Raw genomic sequence first — 21,111 nt, forward strand, 5'->3', positions numbered from 1 at the left:
GTACAATGGAATATCACTCAGCCATGAAATCAACGTCATAAGGCTAGTAGCAGCATGATGAGTGGATTTAGGTACGACGATTCTAAGTGAAATAAGTCACACAGAAAAAGACACTTATCATGAGATATCACTTATAGAGGGAATGTCAAAACCGCTACCCTTGAACTGAATTACAAAACAGAACAGAGTCACACGTTTAGAAAACACACTATGGCTGCTTAACGGGAAAGGTGAGGTGGGGTGATGCATAAAACAAGGGTTTCAAATTAGCTCAGATACCGTTCCAGAAACCCAATATGTAATAGACAAGACCTACTCCTTGCTCAGTGAACTGGACTCAACACCCCCTATTCACCGCCCAAGAATATATCTGACTAGTAAGAATCTTAAAACCTATGTATTGATATCTCTCTGTAAGTGAGTCAAGTGGGTGTAAAGCGGCATAAACACAGCAGTGAAAAGCAGCTAAACCCCATTATAAAAATCAATTACTTTAAAAAACCCGTGAAACAAAGACAGTGAAAGAGAGAGAAATTCTTACAAAATTCGTTCAGGGGCTGTGATGCCACCTGGATTGACCATATCTAGACCCACAGCTGATTGAGACATAAGTGTGGACACTCGTGGGGCTGAGAGGTTTGGTGAGGTTGGCTGAGCTAACGCAGACCCTTTAAAGTAATACGGCGTGGTACCCATCCCATGGGTCCCAAATCTCCAGGTTCAAGGGCATCGTCCTACATTGAAAACATGCATGAGAAACCCCGAAGATGGTACACCGTGTGATCGGGAAAGGTTTCTAAAACGCACCTCATTTCTCATCTCCTTGTGCTCCGGTTCACCATTCCAGCCGCTTTACTAGCAATCTCCCTCCTTGGAGAATCAGCACCTTTATCCTCCTGTTCCGTACAGGTTGCTAATTGTCCTGAGGATGAACGGGAAGAGGGGGAACCAATGAGAGACTAGCTCTAGGTGTTGGGGCAGGCACAGGTCATTCTATTTTCCCATCAGGAAGAAGAATTAACCACAGGCTCAGCCTGCTGCCAGGAACCAGAATACGGCCTGAAGCAATCCTGCGCTTTTGCGGCCAGCTCCCAAGAAAGCGAGTTGAAGAATGGAGCTCAGGGGCACTGCAATTCACAAACCTGCAGACTTAGAAATGATAACTCTCGTCCACAAATATATTGAGGGAAGGCAACGAAGAGGATTTGAAAGCAAGGCAGAATTGCAGGAAACAGATTTCAGGAGGTAGATTCGAATCGCCTTTAAAGCACAGGAAAAGCGGCAAAACCTCGACAATGATGCCCTTGGCCAAAAAGGGCGTATGCGTTTTTTCCTGAATATATTCAGGAAAAAACGCATACGCCCTTTTTGGCCAACCAAGCAACCTGGAAAGGCAAATCAGCGCTACAAAGAAGTCTCGCTTCCCATCGGTCAAAAGGGCCATGATGAATAAAGTGTCAAAACCAGAAATGCTGGACAGGCCTTGGAGAAATGGGAGCCTTGCTACGCTGATGGGCGGGATGTAAATTGCCAACAGCCACACTGGAGAAGTGTACGGTGTGTCCTGAAACATCTAAAAAACTCAGCTTAGAGACCATAGGGCACTTCCTCTCATGGGTGTATAAATTGGGAAAACTAAAAATCAGCAAGACACAGGCACCCCAAAGTTTTGGGCTGCTCTGTTGACAAGAACCTCCACTTCGTTACACCTTAAATATCCCAGGAAAGAGAAGAATGGATAAAGAAGTTGTGGTCCTTATGTACAATGGAATATCACTCAGCCATGAAATCAACGTCATAAGGCTAGTAGCAGCATGATGAGTGGATTTAGGTACGACGATTCTAAGTGAAATAAGTCACACAGAAAAAGACACTTATCATGAGATATCACTTATAGAGGGAATGTCAAAACCGCTACCCTTGAACTGAATTACAAAACAGAACAGAGTCACACGTTTAGAAAACACACTATGGCTGCTTAACGGGAAAGGTGAGGTGGGGTGATGCATAAAACAAGGGTTTCAAATTAGCTCAGATACCGTTCCAGAAACCCAGTATGTAATAGACAAGACCTACTCCTTGCTCAGTGAACTGGACTCAACACCCCCTATTCACCGCCCAAGAATATATCTGACTAGTAAGAATCTTAAAACCTATGTATTGATATCTCTCTGTAAGTGAGTCAAGTGGGTGTAAAGCGGCATAAACACAGCAGTGAAAAGCAGCTAAACCCCATTATAAAAATCAATTACTTTAAAAAACCCGTGAAACAAAGACAGTGAAAGAGAGAGAAATTCTTACAAAATTCGTTCAGGGGCTGTGATGCCACCTGGATTGACCATATCTAGACCCACAGCTGATTGAGACATAAGGGTGGACACTCGTGGGGCTGAGAGGTTTGGTGAGGTTGGCTGAGCTAACGCAGACCCTTTAAAGTAATACGGCGTGGTACCCATCCCATGGGTCCCAAATCTCCAGGTTCAAGGGCATCGTCCTACATTGAAAACATGCATGAGAAACCCCGAAGATGGTACACCGTGTGATCGGGAAAGGTTTCTAAAACGCACCTCATTTCTCATCTCCTTGTGCTCCGGTTCGCCATTCCAGCCGCTTTACTAGCAATCTCCCTCCTTGGAGAATCAGCACCTTTATCCTCCTGTTCCGTACAGGTTGCTAATTGTCCTGAGGATGAACGGGAAGAGGGGGAACCAATGAGAGACTAGCTCTAGGTGTTGGGGCAGGCACAGGTCATTCTATTTTCCCATCAGGAAGAAGAATTAACCACAGGCTCAGCCTGCCGCCAGGAACCAGAATACGGCCTGAAGCAATCCTGCGCTTTTGCGGCCAGCTCCCAAGAAAGCGAGTTGAAGAATGGAGCTCAGGGGCACTGCAATTCACAAACCTGCAGTCTTAGAAATGATAACTATCGTCCACAAATATATTGAGGGAAGGCAACGAAGAGGATTTGAAAGCAAGGCAGAATTGCAGGAGACAGATTTCAGGAGGTAGATTCGAATCGCCTTTAAAGCACAGAAAAGCGGCAAAACCTCGACAATGATGCCCTTGGCCAAAAAGGGCGTATGCGTTTTTTCCTGAATATATTCAGGAAAAAACGCATAAGCCCTTTTTGGCCAACCAAGCAACCTGGAAAGGCAAATCAGCGCTACAAAGAAGTCTCGCTTCCCATCGGTCAAAAGGGCCATGATGAATAAAGTGTCAAAACCAGAAATGCTGGACAGGCCTTGGAGAAATGGGAGACTTGCTACGCTGATGGGCGGGATGTAAATTGCCAACAGCCACACTGGAGAAGTGTACGGTGTGTCCTGAAACATCTAAAAAACTCAGCTTAGAGACCATAGGGCACTTCCTCTCATGGGCGTATAAATTGGGAAAACTAAAAATCAGCAAGACACAGGCACCCCAAAGTTTTGGGCTGCTCTGTTGACAAGAACCTCCACTTCGTTACACCTTAAATATCCCAGGAAAGAGAAGAATGGATAAAGAAGTTGCGGTCCTTATGTACAATGGAATATCACTCAGCCATGAAATCAATGTCATAAGGCTAGTAGCAGCATGATGAGTGGATTTAGATATGACGATTCTAAGTGAAATAAGTCACACAGAAAAAGACACTTATCATAAGATATCACTCATAGAGGGAATGTAAAAACCGCTACCCTTGAACTGAATTACAAAACAGAACAGAGTCACACGTTTAGAAAACACACTATGGCTGCTTAACGGGAAAGGTGAGGTGGGGTGATGCATAAAACACGGGTTTCAAATTAGCTCAGATACCGTTCCAGAAACCCAATATGTAATAGACAAGACCTACTCCTTGCTCAGTGAACTGGACTCAACACCCCCTATTCACCGCCCAAGAATATATCTGACTAGTAAGAATCTTAAAACCTATGTATTGATATCTCTCTGTAAGTGAGTCAAATGGGTGTAAAGCGGCATAAACACAGCAGTGAAAAGCAGCTAAACCCCATTATAAAAATCAATTACGTTTCAAAACCCGTGAAACAAAGACAGTGAAAGAGAGAGAAATTCTTACAAAATTCGTTCAGGGGCTGTGATGCCACCTGGATTGACCATATCTAGACCCACAGCTGATTGAGACATAAGGGTGGACACTCTTGGGGCTGAGAGGTTTGGTGAGGTTGGGTGAGAAAACGCAGACCCTTTAAAGTAATACGGCGTGGTACCCATCCCATGGGTCCCAAATCTCCAGGTTCAAGGGCATCGTCCTACATTGAAAACATGCATGAGAAACCCCGAAGATGGTACACCGTGTGATCGGGAAAGGTTTCTAAAACGCACCTCATTTCTCATCTCCTTGTGCTCCGGTTCACCATTCCAGCCGCTTTACTAGCAATCTCCCTCCTTGGAAAATCAGCACCTTTATCCTCCTGTTCCGTACAGGTTGCTAATTGTCCTGAGGATGAACGGGAAGAGGGGGAACCAATGAGAGACTAGCTCTAGGTGTTGGGGCAGGCACAGGTCATTCTATTTTCCCATCAGGAAGAAGAATTAACCACAGGCTCAGCCTGCCGCCAGGAACCAGAATACGGCCTGAAGCAATCCTGCGCTTTTGCGGCCAGCTCCCAAGAAAGCGAGTTGAAGAATGGAGCTCAGGGGCACTGCAATTCACAAACCTGCAGACTTAGAAATGATAACTCTCGTCCACAAATATATTGAGGGAAGGCAACGAAGAGGATTTGAAAGCAAGGCAGAATTGCAGGAAACAGATTTCAGGAGGTAGATTCGAATCGCCTTTAAAGCACAGGAAAAGCGGCAAAACCTCGACAATGATGCCCTTGGCCAAAAAGGGCGTATGCGTTTTTTCCTGAATATATTCAGGAAAAAACGCATACGCCCTTTTTGGCCAACCAAGCAACCTGGAAAGGCAAATCAGCGCTACAAAGAAGTCTCGCTTCCCATCGGTCAAAAGGGCCATGCTGAATAAAGTGTCAAAACCAGAAATGCTGGACAGGCCTTGGAGAAATGGGAGCCTTGCTACGCTGATGGGCGGGATGTAAATTGCCAAGAGCCACACTGGAGAAGTGTACGGTGTGTCCTGAAACATCTAAAAAACTCAGCTTAGAGACCATAGGGCACTTCCTCTCATGGGCGTATAAATTGGGAAAACTAAAAATCAGCAAGACACAGGCACCCCAAAGTTTTGGGCTGCTCTGTTGACAAGAACCTCCACTTCGTTACACCTTAAATATCCCAGGAAAGAGAAGAATGGATAAAGAAGTTGTGGTCCTTATGTACAATGGAATATCACTCAGCCATGAAATCAACGTCATAAGGCTAGTAGCAGCATGATGAGTGGATTTAGGTACGACGATTCTAAGTGAAATAAGTCACACAGAAAAAGACACTTATCATGAGATATCACTTATAGAGGGAATGTCAAAACCGCTACCCTTGAACTGAATTACAAAACAGAACAGAGTCACACGTTTAGAAAACACACTATGGCTGCTTAACGGGAAAGGTGAGGTGGGGTGATGCATAAAACAAGGGTTTCAAATTAGCTCAGATACCGTTCCAGAAACCCAATATGTAATAGACAAGACCTACTCCTTGCTCAGTGAACTGGACTCAACACCCCCTATTCACCGCCCAAGAATATATCTGACTAGTAAGAATCTTAAAACCTATGTATTGATATCTCTCTGTAAGTGAGTCAAGTGGGTGTAAAGCGGCATAAACACAGCAGTGAAAAGCAGCTAAACCCCATTATAAAAATCAATTACTTTAAAAAACCCGTGAAACAAAGACAGTGAAAGAGAGAGAAATTCTTACAAAATTCGTTCAGGGGCTGTGATGCCACCTGGATTGACCATATCTAGACCCACAGCTGATTGAGACATAAGTGTGGACACTCGTGGGGCTGAGAGGTTTGGTGAGGTTGGCTGAGCTAACGCAGACCCTTTAAAGTAATACGGCGTGGTACCCATCCCATGGGTCCCAAATCTCCAGGTTCAAGGGCATCGTCCTACATTGAAAACATGCATGAGAAACCCCGAAGATGGTACACCGTGTGATCGGGAAAGGTTTCTAAAACGCACCTCATTTCTCATCTCCTTGTGCTCCGGTTCACCATTCCAGCCGCTTTACTAGCAATCTCCCTCCTTGGAGAATCAGCACCTTTATCCTCCTGTTCCGTACAGGTTGCTAATTGTCCTGAGGATGAATGGGAAGAGGGGGAACCAATGAGAGACTAGCTCTAGGTGTTGGGGCAGGCACAGGTCATTCTATTTTCCCATCAGGAAGAAGAATTAACCACAGGCTCAGCCTGCTGCCAGGAACCAGAATACGGCCTGAAGCAATCCTGCGCTTTTGCGGCCAGCTCCCAAGAAAGCGAGTTGAAGAATGGAGCTCAGGGGCACTGCAATTCACAAACCTGCAGACTTAGAAATGATAACTCTCGTCCACAAATATATTGAGGGAAGGCAACGAAGAGGATTTGAAAGCAAGGCAGAATTGCAGGAAACAGATTTCAGGAGGTAGATTCGAATCGCCTTTAAAGCACAGGAAAAGCGGCAAAACCTCGACAATGATGCCCTTGGCCAAAAAGGGCGTATGCGTTTTTTCCTGAATATATTCAGGAAAAAACGCATACGCCCTTTTTGGCCAACCAAGCAACCTGGAAAGGCAAATCAGCGCTACAAAGAAGTCTCGCTTCCCATCGGTCAAAAGGGCCATGCTGAATAAAGTGTCAAAACCAGAAATGCTGGACAGGCCTTGGAGAAATGGGAGCCTTGCTACGCTGATGGGCGGGATGTAAATTGCCAACAGCCACACTGGAGAAGTGTACGGTGTGTCCTGAAACATCTAAAAAACTCAGCTTAGAGACCATAGGGCACTTCCTCTCATGGGCGTATAAATTGGGAAAACTAAAAATCAGCAAGACACAGGCACCCCAAAGTTTTGGGCTGCTCTGTTGACAAGAACCTCCACTTCGTTACACCTTAAATATCCCAGGAAAGAGAAGAATGGATAAAGAAGTTGCGGTCCTTATGTACAATGGAATATCACTCAGCCATGAAATCAATGTCATAAGGCTAGTAGCAGCATGATGAGTGGATTTAGATATGACGATTCTAAGTGAAATAAGTCACACAGAAAAAGACACTTATCATAAGATATCACTCATAGAGGGAATGTAAAAACCGCTACCCTTGAACTGAATTACAAAACAGAACAGAGTCACACGTTTAGAAAACACACTATGGCTGCTTAACGGGAAAGGTGAGGTGGGGTGATGCATAAAACACGGGTTTCAAATTAGCTCAGATACCGTTCCAGAAACCCAATATGTAATAGACAAGACCTACTCCTTGCTCAGTGAACTGGACTCAACACCCCCTATTCACCGCCCAAGAATATATCTGACTAGTAAGAATCTTAAAACCTATGTATTGATATCTCTCTGTAAGTGAGTCAAATGGGTGTAAAGCGGCATAAACACAGCAGTGAAAAGCAGCTAAACCCCATTATAAAAATCAATTACGTTTCAAAACCCGTGAAACAAAGACAGTGAAAGAGAGAGAAATTCTTACAAAATTCGTTCAGGGGCTGTGATGCCACCTGGATTGACCATATCTAGACCCACAGCTGATTGAGACATAAGGGTGGACACTCTTGGGGCTGAGAGGTTTGGTGAGGTTGGGTGAGAAAACGCAGACCCTTTAAAGTAATACGGCGTGGTACCCATCCCATGGGTCCCAAATCTCCAGGTTCAAGGGCATCGTCCTACATTGAAAACATGCATGAGAAACCCCGAAGATGGTACACCGTGTGATCGGGAAAGGTTTCTAAAACGCACCTCATTTCTCATCTCCTTGTGCTCCGGTTCACCATTCCAGCCGCTTTACTAGCAATCTCCCTCCTTGGAGAATCAGCACCTTTATCCTCCTGTTCCGTACAGGTTGCTAATTGTCCTGAGGATGAACGGGAAGAGGGGGAACCAATGAGAGACTAGCTCTAGGTGTTGGGGCAGGCACAGGTCATTCTATTTTCCCATCAGGAAGAAGAATTAACCACAGGCTCAGCCTGCCGCCAGGAACCAGAATACGGCCTGAAGCAATCCTGCGCTTTTGCGGCCAGCTCCCAAGAAAGCGAGTTGAAGAATGGAGCTCAGGGGCACTGCAATTCACAAACCTGCAGACTTAGAAATGATAACTCTCGTCCACAAATATATTGAGGGAAGGCAACGAAGAGGATTTGAAAGCAAGGCAGAATTGCAGGAAACAGATTTCAGGAGGTAGATTCGAATCGCCTTTAAAGCACAGGAAAAGCGGCAAAACCTCGACAATGATGCCCTTGGCCAAAAAGGGCGTATGCGTTTTTTCCTGAATATATTCAGGAAAAAACGCATACGCCCTTTTTGGCCAACCAAGCAACCTGGAAAGGCAAATCAGCGCTACAAAGAAGTCTCGCTTCCCATCGGTCAAAAGGGCCATGCTGAATAAAGTGTCAAAACCAGAAATGCTGGACAGGCCTTGGAGAAATGGGAGCCTTGCTACGCTGATGGGCGGGATGTAAATTGCCAACAGCCACACTGGAGAAGTGTACGGTGTGTCCTGAAACATCTAAAAAACTCAGCTTAGAGACCATAGGGCACTTCCTCTCATGGGCGTATAAATTGGGAAAACTAAAAATCAGCAAGACACAGGCACCCCAAAGTTTTGGGCTGCTCTGTTGACAAGAACCTCCACTTCGTTACACCTTAAATATCCCAGGAAAGAGAAGAATGGATAAAGAAGTTGTGGTCCTTATGTACAATGGAATATCACTCAGCCATGAAATCAACGTCATAAGGCTAGTAGCAGCATGATGAGTGGATTTAGGTACGACGATTCTAAGTGAAATAAGTCACACAGAAAAAGACACTTATCATGAGATATCACTTATAGAGGGAATGTCAAAACCGCTACCCTTGAACTGAATTACAAAACAGAACAGAGTCACACGTTTAGAAAACACACTATGGCTGCTTAACGGGAAAGGTGAGGTGGGGTGATGCATAAAACAAGGGTTTCAAATTAGCTCAGATACCGTTCCAGAAACCCAATATGTAATAGACAAGACCTACTCCTTGCTCAGTGAACTGGACTCAACACCCCCTATTCACCGCCCAAGAATATATCTGACTAGTAAGAATCTTAAAACCTATGTATTGATATCTCTCTGTAAGTGAGTCAAGTGGGTGTAAAGCGGCATAAACACAGCAGTGAAAAGCAGCTAAACCCCATTATAAAAATCAATTACTTTAAAAAACCCGTGAAACAAAGACAGTGAAAGAGAGAGAAATTCTTACAAAATTCGTTCAGGGGCTGTGATGCCACCTGGATTGACCATATCTAGACCCACAGCTGATTGAGACATAAGTGTGGACACTCGTGGGGCTGAGAGGTTTGGTGAGGTTGGCTGAGCTAACGCAGACCCTTTAAAGTAATACGGCGTGGTACCCATCCCATGGGTCCCAAATCTCCAGGTTCAAGGGCATCGTCCTACATTGAAAACATGCATGAGAAACCCCGAAGATGGTACACCGTGTGATCGGGAAAGGTTTCTAAAACGCACCTCATTTCTCATCTCCTTGTGCTCCGGTTCACCATTCCAGCCGCTTTACTAGCAATCTCCCTCCTTGGAGAATCAGCACCTTTATCCTCCTGTTCCGTACAGGTTGCTAATTGTCCTGAGGATGAACGGGAAGAGGGGGAACCAATGAGAGACTAGCTCTAGGTGTTGGGGCAGGCACAGGTCATTCTATTTTCCCATCAGGAAGAAGAATTAACCACAGGCTCAGCCTGCTGCCAGGAACCAGAATACGGCCTGAAGCAATCCTGCGCTTTTGCGGCCAGCTCCCAAGAAAGCGAGTTGAAGAATGGAGCTCAGGGGCACTGCAATTCACAAACCTGCAGACTTAGAAATGATAACTCTCGTCCACAAATATATTGAGGGAAGGCAACGAAGAGGATTTGAAAGCAAGGCAGAATTGCAGGAAACAGATTTCAGGAGGTAGATTCGAATCGCCTTTAAAGCACAGGAAAAGCGGCAAAACCTCGACAATGATGCCCTTGGCCAAAAAGGGCGTATGCGTTTTTTCCTGAATATATTCAGGAAAAAACGCATACGCCCTTTTTGGCCAACCAAGCAACCTGGAAAGGCAAATCAGCGCTACAAAGAAGTCTCGCTTCCCATCGGTCAAAAGGGCCATGATGAATAAAGTGTCAAAACCAGAAATGCTGGACAGGCCTTGGAGAAATGGGAGCCTTGCTACGCTGATGGGCGGGATGTAAATTGCCAACAGCCACACTGGAGAAGTGTACGGTGTGTCCTGAAACATCTAAAAAACTCAGCTTAGAGACCATAGGGCACTTCCTCTCATGGGTGTATAAATTGGGAAAACTAAAAATCAGCAAGACACAGGCACCCCAAAGTTTTGGGCTGCTCTGTTGACAAGAACCTCCACTTCGTTACACCTTAAATATCCCAGGAAAGAGAAGAATGGATAAAGAAGTTGTGGTCCTTATGTACAATGGAATATCACTCAGCCATGAAATCAACGTCATAAGGCTAGTAGCAGCATGATGAGTGGATTTAGGTACGACGATTCTAAGTGAAATAAGTCACACAGAAAAAGACACTTATCATGAGATATCACTTATAGAGGGAATGTCAAAACCGCTACCCTTGAACTGAATTACAAAACAGAACAGAGTCACACGTTTAGAAAACACACTATGGCTGCTTAACGGGAAAGGTGAGGTGGGGTGATGCATAAAACAAGGGTTTCAAATTAGCTCAGATACCGTTCCAGAAACCCAGTATGTAATAGACAAGACCTACTCCTTGCTCAGTGAACTGGACTCAACACCCCCTATTCACCGCCCAAGAATATATCTGACTAGTAAGAATCTTAAAACCTATGTATTGATATCTCTCTGTAAGTGAGTCAAGTGGGTGTAAAGCGGCATAAACACAGCAGTGAAAAGCAGCTAAACCCCATTATAAAAATCAATTACTTTAAAAAACCCGTGAAACAAAGACAGTGAAAGAGAGAGAAATTCTTACAAAATTCGTTCAGGGGCTGTGATGCCACCTGGATTGACCATATCTAGACCCACAGCTGATTGAGACATAAGGGTGGACACTCGTGGGGCTGAGAGGTTTGGTGAGGTTGGCTGAGCTAACGCAGACCCTTTAAAGTAATACGGCGTGGTACCCATCCCATGGGTCCCAAATCTCCAGGTTCAAGGGCATCGTCCTACATTGAAAACATGCATGAGAAACCCCGAAGATGGTACACCGTGTGATCGGGAAAGGTTTCTAAAACGCACCTCATTTCTCATCTCCTTGTGCTCCGGTTCGCCATTCCAGCCGCTTTACTAGCAATCTCCCTCCTTGGAGAATCAGCACCTTTATCCTCCTGTTCCGTACAGGTTGCTAATTGTCCTGAGGATGAACGGGAAGAGGGGGAACCAATGAGAGACTAGCTCTAGGTGTTGGGGCAGGCACAGGTCATTCTATTTTCCCATCAGGAAGAAGAATTAACCACAGGCTCAGCCTGCCGCCAGGAACCAGAATACGGCCTGAAGCAATCCTGCGCTTTTGCGGCCAGCTCCCAAGAAAGCGAGTTGAAGAATGGAGCTCAGGGGCACTGCAATTCACAAACCTGCAGTCTTAGAAATGATAACTCTCGTCCACAAATATATTGAGGGAAGGCAACGAAGAGGATTTGAAAGCAAGGCAGAATTGCAGGAGACAGATTTCAGGAGGTAGATTCGAATCGCCTTTAAAGCACAGAAAAGCGGCAAAACCTCGACAATGATGCCCTTGGCCAAAAAGGGCGTATGCGTTTTTTCCTGAATATATTCAGGAAAAAACGCATAAGCCCTTTTTGGCCAACCAAGCAACCTGGAAAGGCAAATCAGCGCTACAAAGAAGTCTCGCTTCCCATCGGTCAAAAGGGCCATGATGAATAAAGTGTCAAAACCAGAAATGCTGGACAGGCCTTGGAGAAATGGGAGCCTTGCTACGCTGATGGGCGGGATGTAAATTGCCAACAGCCACACTGGAGAAGTGTACGGTGTGTCCTGAAACATCTAAAAAACTCAGCTTAGAGACCATAGGGCACTTCCTCTCATGGGCGTATAAATTGGGAAAACTAAAAATCAGCAAGACACAGGCACCCCAAAGTTTTGGGCTGCTCTGTTGACAAGAACCTCCACTTCGTTACACCTTAAATATCCCAGGAAAGAGAAGAATGGATAAAGAAGTTGCGGTCCTTATGTACAATGGAATATCACTCAGCCATGAAATCAATGTCATAAGGCTAGTAGCAGCATGATGAGTGGATTTAGATATGACGATTCTAAGTGAAATAAGTCACACAGAAAAAGACACTTATCATAAGATATCACTCATAGAGGGAATGTAAAAACCGCTACCCTTGAACTGAATTACAAAACAGAACAGAGTCACACGTTTAGAAAACACACTATGGCTGCTTAACGGGAAAGGTGAGGTGGGGTGATGCATAAAACACGGGTTTCAAATTAGCTCAGATACCGTTCCAGAAACCCAATATGTAATAGACAAGACCTACTCCTTGCTCAGTGAACTGGACTCAACACCCCCTATTCACCGCCCAAGAATATATCTGACTAGTAAGAATCTTAAAACCTATGTATTGATATCTCTCTGTAAGTGAGTCAAATGGGTGTAAAGCGGCATAAACACAGCAGTGAAAAGCAGCTAAACCCCATTATAAAAATCAATTACGTTTCAAAACCCGTGAAACAAAGACAGTGAAAGAGAGAGAAATTCTTACAAAATTCGTTCAGGGGCTGTGATGCCACCTGGATTGACCATATCTAGACCCACAGCTGATTGAGACATAAGGGTGGACACTCTTGGGGCTGAGAGGTTTGGTGAGGTTGGGTGAGAAAACGCAGACCCTTTAAAGTAATACGGCGTGGTACCCATCCCATGGGTCCCAAATCTCCAGGTTCAAGGGCATCGTCCTACATTGAAAACATGCATGAGAAACCCCGAAGATGGTACACCGTGTGATCGGGAAAGGTTTCTAAAACGCACCTCATTTCTCATCTCCTTGTGCTCCGGTTCACCATTCCAGCCGCTTTACTAGCAATCTCCCTCCTTGGAGAATCAGCACCTTTATCCTCCTGTTCCGTACAGGTTGCTAATTGTCCTGAGGATGAACGGGAAGAGGGGGAACCAATGAGAGACTAGCTCTAGGTGTTGGGGCAGGCACAGGTCATTCTATTTTCCCATCAGGAAGAAGAATTAACCACAGGCTCAGCCTGCCGCCAGGAACCAGAATACGGCCTGAAGCAATCCTGCGCTTTTGCGGCCAGCTCCCAAGAAAGCGAGTTGAAGAATGGAGCTCAGGGGCACTGCAATTCACAAACCTGCAGTCTTAGAAATGATAACTCTCGTCCACAAATATATTGAGGGAAGGCAACGAAGAGGATTTGAAAGCAAGGCAGAATTGCAGGAAACAGATTTCAGGAGGTAGATTCGAATCGCCTTTAAAGCACAGGAAAAGCGGCAAAACCTCGACAATGATGCCCTTGGCCAAAAAGGGCGTATGCGTTTTTTCCTGAATATATTCAGGAAAAAACGCATACGCCCTTTTTGGCCAACCAAGCAACCTGGAAAGGCAAATCAGCGCTACAAAGAAGTCTCGCTTCCCATCGGTCAAAAGGGCCATGCTGAATAAAGTGTCAAAACCAGAAATGCTGGACAGGCCTTGGAGAAAGGGGAGCCTTGCTACGCTGATGGGCGGGATGTAAATTGCCAACAGCCACACTGGAGAAGTGTACGGTGTGTCCTGAAACATCTAAAAAACTCAGCTTAGAGACCATAGGGCACTTCCTCTCATGGGCGTATAAATTGGGAAAACTAAAAATCAGCAAGACACAGGCACCCCAAAGTTTTGGGCTGCTCTGTTGACAAGAACCTCCACTTCGTTACACCTTAAATATCCCAGGAAAGAGAAGAATGGATAAAGAAGTTGTGGTCCTTATGTACAATGGAATATCACTCAGCCATGAAATCAACGTCATAAGGCTAGTAGCAGCATGATGAGTGGATTTAGGTACGACGATTCTAAGTGAAATAAGTCACACAGAAAAAGACACTTATCATGAGATATCACTTATAGAGGGAATGTCAAAACCGCTACCCTTGAACTGAATTACAAAACAGAACAGAGTCACACGTTTAGAAAACACACTATGGCTGCTTAACGGGAAAGGTGAGGTGGGGTGATGCATAAAACAAGGGTTTCAAATTAGCTCAGATACCGTTCCAGAAACCCAATATGTAATAGACAAGACCTACTCCTTGCTCAGTGAACTGGACTCAACACCCCCTATTCACCGCCCAAGAATATATCTGACTAGTAAGAATCTTAAAACCTATGTATTGATATCTCTCTGTAAGTGAGTCAAGTGGGTGTAAAGCGGCATAAACACAGCAGTGAAAAGCAGCTAAACCCCATTATAAAAATCAATTACTTTTCAAAACCCGTGAAACAAAGACAGTGAAAGAGAGAGAAATTCTTACAAAATTCGTTCAGGGGCTGTGATGCCACCTGGATTGACCATATCTAGACCCACAGCTGATTGAGACATAAGGGTGGACACTCGTGGGGCTGAGAGGTTTGGTGAGGTTGGCTGAGCTAACGCAGACCCTTTAAAGTAATACGGCGTGGTACCCATCCCATGGGTCCCAAATCTCCAGGTTCAAGGGCATCGTCCTACATTGAAAACATGCATGAGGAACCCCGAAGATGGTACACCGTGTGATCGGGAAAGGTTTCTAAAACGCACCTCATTTCTCATCTCCTTGTGCTCCGGTTCGCCATTCCAGGCGCTTTACTAGCAATCTCCCTCCTTGAAGAATCAGCACCTTTATCCTCCTGTTCCGTACAGGTTGCTAATTGTCCTGAGGATGAACGGGAAGAGGGGGAACCAATGAGAGACTAGCTCTAGGTGTTGGGGCAGGCACAGGTCATTCTATTTTCCCATCAGGAAGAAGAATTAACCACAGGCTCAGCCTGCCGCCAGGAACCAGAATACGGCCTGAAGCAATCCTGCGCTTTTGCGGCCAGCTCCCAAGAAAGCGAGTTGAAGAATGGAGCTCAGGGGCACTGCAATTCACAAACCTGCAGACTTAGAAATGATAACTCTCGTCCACAAATATATTGAGGGAAGGCAACGAAGAGGATTTGAAAGCAAGGCAGAATTGCAGGAAACAGATTTCAGGAGGTAGATTCGAATCGCCTTTAAAGCACAGGAAAAGCGGCAAAACCTCGACAATGATGCCCTTGGCCAAAAAGGGCGTATGCGTTTTTTCCTGAATATATTCAGGAAAAAACGCATACGCCCTTTTTGGCCAACCAAGCAACCTGGAAAGGCAAATCAGCGCTACAAAGAAGTCTCGCTTCCCATCGGTCAAAGGGCCATGATGAATAAAGTGTCAAAACCAGAAATGCTGGACAGGCCTTGGAGAAAGGGGAGCCTTGCTACGCTGATGGGCGGGATGTAAATTGCCAACAGCCACACTGGAGAAGTGTACGGTGTGTCCTGAAACATCTAAAAAACTCAGCTTAGAGACCATAGGGCACTTCCTCTCATGGGCGTATAAATTGGGAAAACTAAAAATCAGCAAGACACAGGCACCCCAAAGTTTTGGGCTGCTCTGTTGACAAGAACCTCCACTTCGTTACACCTTAAATATCCCAGGAAAGAGAAGAATGGATAAAGAAGTTGTGGTCCTTATGTACAATGGAATATCACTCAGCCATGAAATCAACGTCATAAGGCTAGTAGCAGCATGATGAGTGGATTTAGGTACGACGATTCTAAGTGAAATAAGTCACACAGAAAAAGACACTTATCATGAGATATCACTTATAGAGGGAATGTCAAAACCGCTACCCTTGAACTGAATTACAAAACAGAACAGAGTCACACGTTTAGAAAACACACTATGGCTGCTTAACGGGAAAGGTGAGGTGGGGTGATGCATAAAACAAGGGTTTCAAATTAGCTCAGATACCGTTCCAGAAACCCAATATGTAATAGACAAGACCTACTCCTTGCTCAGTGAACTGGACTCAACACCCCCTATTCACCGCCCAAGAATATATCTGACTAGTAAGAATCTTAAAACCTATGTATTGATATCTCTCTGTAAGTGAGTCAAGTGGGTGTAAAGCGGCATAAACACAGCAGTGAAAAGCAGCTAAACCCCATTATAAAAATCAATTACTTTAAAAAACCCGTGAAACAAAGACAGTGAAAGAGAGAGAAATTCTTACAAAATTCGTTCAGGGGCTGTGATGCCACCTGGATTGACCATATCTAGACCCACAGCTGATTGAGACATAAGTGTGGACACTCGTGGGGCTGAGAGGTTTGGTGAGGTTGGCTGAGCTAACGCAGACCCTTGAAAGTAATACGGCGTGGTACCCATCCCATGGGTCCCAAATCTCCAGGTTCAAGGGCATCGTCCTACATTGAAAACATGCATGAGAAACCCCGAAGATGGTACACCGTGTGATCGGGAAAGGTTTCTAAAACGCACCTCATTTCTCATCTCCTTGTGCTCCGGTTCACCATTCCAGCCGCTTTACTAGCAATCTCCCTCCTTGGAGAATCAGCACCTTTATCCTCCTGTTCCGTACAGGTTGCTAATTGTCCTGAGGATGAACGGGAAGAGGGGGAACCAATGAGAGACTAGCTCTAGGTGTTGGGGCAGGCACAGGTCATTCTATTTTCCCATCAGGAAGAAGAATTAACCACAGGCTCAGCCTGCCGCCAGGAACCAGAATACGGCCTGAAGCAATCCTGCGCTTTTGCGGCCAGCTCCCAAGAAAGCGAGTTGAAGAATGGAGCTCAGGGGCACTGCAATTCACAAACCTGCAGACTTAGAAATGATAACTCTCGTCCACAAATATATTGAGGGAAGGCAACGAAGAGGATTTGAAAGCAAGGCAGAATTGCAGGAAACAGATTTCAGGAGGTAGATTCGAATCGCCTTTAAAGCACAGGAAAAGCGGCAAAACCTCGACAATGATGCCCTTGGCCAAAAAGGGCGTATGCGTTTTTTCCTGAATATATTCAGGAAAAAACGCATACGCCCTTTTTGGCCAACCAAGCAACCTGGAAAGGCAAATCAGCGCTACAAAGAAGTCTCGCTTCCCATCGGTCAAAAGGGCCATGATGAATAAAGTGTCAAAACCAGAAATGCTGGACAGGCCTTGGAGAAATGGGAGCCTTGCTACGCTGATGGGCGGGATGTAAATTGCCAACAGCCACACTGGAGAAGTGTACGGTGTGTCCTGAAACATCTAAAAAACTCAGCTTAGAGACCATAGGGCACTTCCTCTCATGGGCGTATAAATTGGGAAAACTAAAAATCAGCAAGACACAGGCACCCCAAAGTTTTGGGCTGCTCTGTTGACAAGAACCTCCACTTCGTTACACCTTAAATATCCCAGGAAAGAGAAGAATGGATAAAGAAGTTGTGGTCCTTATGTACAATGGAATATCACTCAGCCATGAAATCAACGTCATAAGGCTAGTAGCAGCATGATGAGTGGATTTAGGTACGACGATTCTAAGTGAAATAAGTCACACAGAAAAAGACACTTATCATGAGATATCACTTATAGAGGGAATGTCAAAACCGCTACCCTTGAACTGAATTACAAAACAGAACAGAGTCACACGTTTAGAAAACACACTATGGCTGCTTAACGGGAAAGGTGAGGTGGGGTGATGCATAAAACAAGGGTTTCAAATTAGCTCAGATACCGTTCCAGAAACCCAATATGTAATAGACAAGACCTACTCCTTGCTCAGTGAACTGGACTCAACACCCCCTATTCACCGCCCAAGAATATATCTGACTAGTAAGAATCTTAAAACCTATGTATTGATATCTCTCTGTAAGTGAGTCAAGTGGGTGTAAAGCGGCATAAACACAGCAGTGAAAAGCAGCTAAACCCCATTATAAAAATCAATTACTTTAAAAAACCCGTGAAACAAAGACAGTGAAAGAGAGAGAAATTCTTACAAAATTCGTTCAGGAGCTGTGATGCCACCTGGATTGACCATATCTAGACCCACAGCTGATTGAGACATAAGGGTGGACACTCGTGGGGCTGAGAGGTTTGGTGAGGTTGGGTGAGCTAACGCAGACCCTTTAAATTAATACGGCGTGGTACCCATCCCATGGGTCCCAAATCTCCAGGTTCAAGGGCATCGTCCTACATTGAAAACATGCATGAGAAACCCCGAAGATGGTACACCGTGTGATCGGGAAAGGTTTCTAAAACGCACCTCATTTCTCATCTCCTTGTGCTCCGGTTCGCCATTCCAGCCGCTTTACTAGCAATCTCCCTCCTTGGAGAATCAGCACCTTTATCCTCCTGTTCCGTACAGGTTGCTAATTGTCCTGAGGATGAACGGGAAGAGGGGGAACCAATGAGAGACTAGCTCTAGGTGTTGGGGCAGGCACAGGTCATTCTATTTTCCCATCAGGAAGAAGAATTAACCACAGGCTCAGCCTGCCGCCAGGAACCAGAATACGGCCTGAAGCAATCCTGCGCTTTTGCGGCCAGCTCCCAAGAAAGCGAGTTGAAGAATGGAGCTCAGGGGCACTGCAATTCACAAACCTGCAGACTTAGAAATGATAACTCTCGTCCACAAATATATTGAGGGAAGGCAACGAAGAGGATTTGAAAGCAAGGCAGAATTGCAGGAAACAGATTTCAGGAGGTAGATTCGAATCGCCTTTAAAGCACAGGAAAAGCGGCAAAACCTCGACAATGATGCCCTTGGCCAAAAAGGGCGTATGCGTTTTTTCCTGAATATATTCAGGAGAAAACGCATACGCCCTTTTTGGCCAACCAAGCAACCTGGAAAGGCAAATCAGCGCTACAAAGAAGTCTCGCTTCCCATCGGTCAAAAGGGCCATGCTGAATAAAGTGTCAAAACCAGAAATGCTGGACAGGCCTTGGAGAAATGGGAGCCTTGCTACGCTGATGGGCGGGATATAAATTGCCAACAGCCACTCTGGAGAAGTGTACAGTGTGTCCTGAAACATCTAAAAAACTCAGCTTAGAGAGCATAGCGCACTTCCACTCATGGGCGTATAAATTGGGAAAACTAAAAATCAGCATGACACAGGCACCCCAAAGTTTTGGGCTACTCTGTTGACAAGAACCTCCACTTCGCTACACCTTAAATATCCCAGGAAAGAGAAGAATGGATAAAGAAGTTGCGGTCCTTATGTACAATGGAATATCACTCAGCCATGAAATCAATGTCATAAGGCTAGTAGCAGCATGATGAGTGGATTTAGGTATGACGATTCTAAGTGAAATAAGTCACACAGAAAAAGACACTTATCATAAGATATAACTTATAGAGGGAATGTAAAAACCGCTACCCTTGAACTGAATTACAAAACAGAACAGAGTCACACGTTTAGAAAACACACTATGGCTGCTTAACGGGAAAGGTGAGGTGGGGTGATGCATAAAACACGGGTTTCAAATTAGCTCAGATACCGTTCCAGAAACCCAATATATAATAGACAAGACCTACTCCTTGCTCAGTGAACTGGACTCAACACCCCCTATTCACCGCCCAAGAATATATCTGACTAGTAAGAATCTTAAAACCTATGTATTGATATCTCTCTGTAAGTGAGTCAAATGGGTGTAAAGCGGCATAAACACAGCAGTGAAAAGCAGCTAAACCCCATTATAAAAATCAATTACGTTTCAAAACCCGTGAAACAAAGACAGTGAAAGAGAGAGAAATTCTTACAAAATTCGTTCAGGGGCTGTGATGCCACCTGGATTGACCATATCTAGACCCACAGCTGATTGAGACATAAGGGTGGACACTCTTGGGGCTGAGAGGTTTGGTGAGGTTGGGTGAGAAAACGCAGACCCTTTAAAGTAATTCGGCGTGGTACCCATCCCATGGGTCCCAAATCTCCAGGTTCAAGGGCATCGTCCTACATTGAAAACATGCATGAGAAACCCCGAAGATGGTACACCGTGTGATCGGGAAAGGTTTCTAAAACGCACCTCATTTCTCATCTCCTTGTGCTCCGGTTCGCCATTCCAGCCGCTTTACTAGCAATCTCCCTCCTTGGAGAATCAGCACCTTTATCCTCCTGTTCCGTACAGGTTGCTAATTGTCCTGAGGATGAACGGGAAGAGGGGGAACCAATGAGAGACTAGCTCTAGGTGTTGGGGCAGGCACAGGTCATTCTATTTTCCCATCAGGAAGAAGAATTAACCACAGGCTCAGCCTGCCGCCAGGAACCAGAATACGGCCTGAAGCAATCCTGCGCTTTTGCGGCCAGCTCCCAAGAAAGCGAGTTGAAGAATGGAGCTCAGGGGCACTGCAATTCACAAACCTGCAGACTTAGAAATGATAACTCTCGTCCACAAATATATTGAGGGAAGGCAACGAAGAGGATTTGAAAGCAAGGCAGAATTGCAGGAAACAGATTTCAGGAGGTAGATTCGAATCGCCTTTAAAGCACAGGAAAAGCGGCAAAACCTCGACAATGATGCCCTTGGCCAAAAAGGGCGTATGCGTTTTTTCCTGAATATATTCAGGAGAAAACGCATACGCCCTTTTTGGCCAACCAAGCAACCTGGAAAGGCAAATCAGCGCTACAAAGAAGTCTCGCTTCCCATCGGTCAAAAGGGCCATGCTGAATAAAGTGTCAAAAGCAGAAATGCTGGACAGGCCTTGGAGAAATGGGAGCCTTGCTACGCTGATGGGCGGGATGTAAATTGCCAACAGCCACACTGGAGAAGTGTACGGTGTGTCCTGAAACATCTAAAAAACTCAGCTTAGAGACCATAGGGCACTTCCTCTCATGGGCGTATAAATTGGGAAAACTAAAAATCAGCAAGACACAGGCACCCCAAAGTTTTGGGCTGCTCTGTTGACAAGAACCTCCACTTCGTTACACCTTAAATATCCCAGGAAAGAGAAGAATGGATAAAGAAGTTGTGGT

This window comes from Balaenoptera borealis (genome assembly GCF_965194805.1).
Source record: "Balaenoptera borealis genome assembly, chromosome: 9".
Lineage (NCBI taxonomy): Eukaryota > Metazoa > Chordata > Mammalia > Artiodactyla > Balaenopteridae > Balaenoptera > Balaenoptera borealis.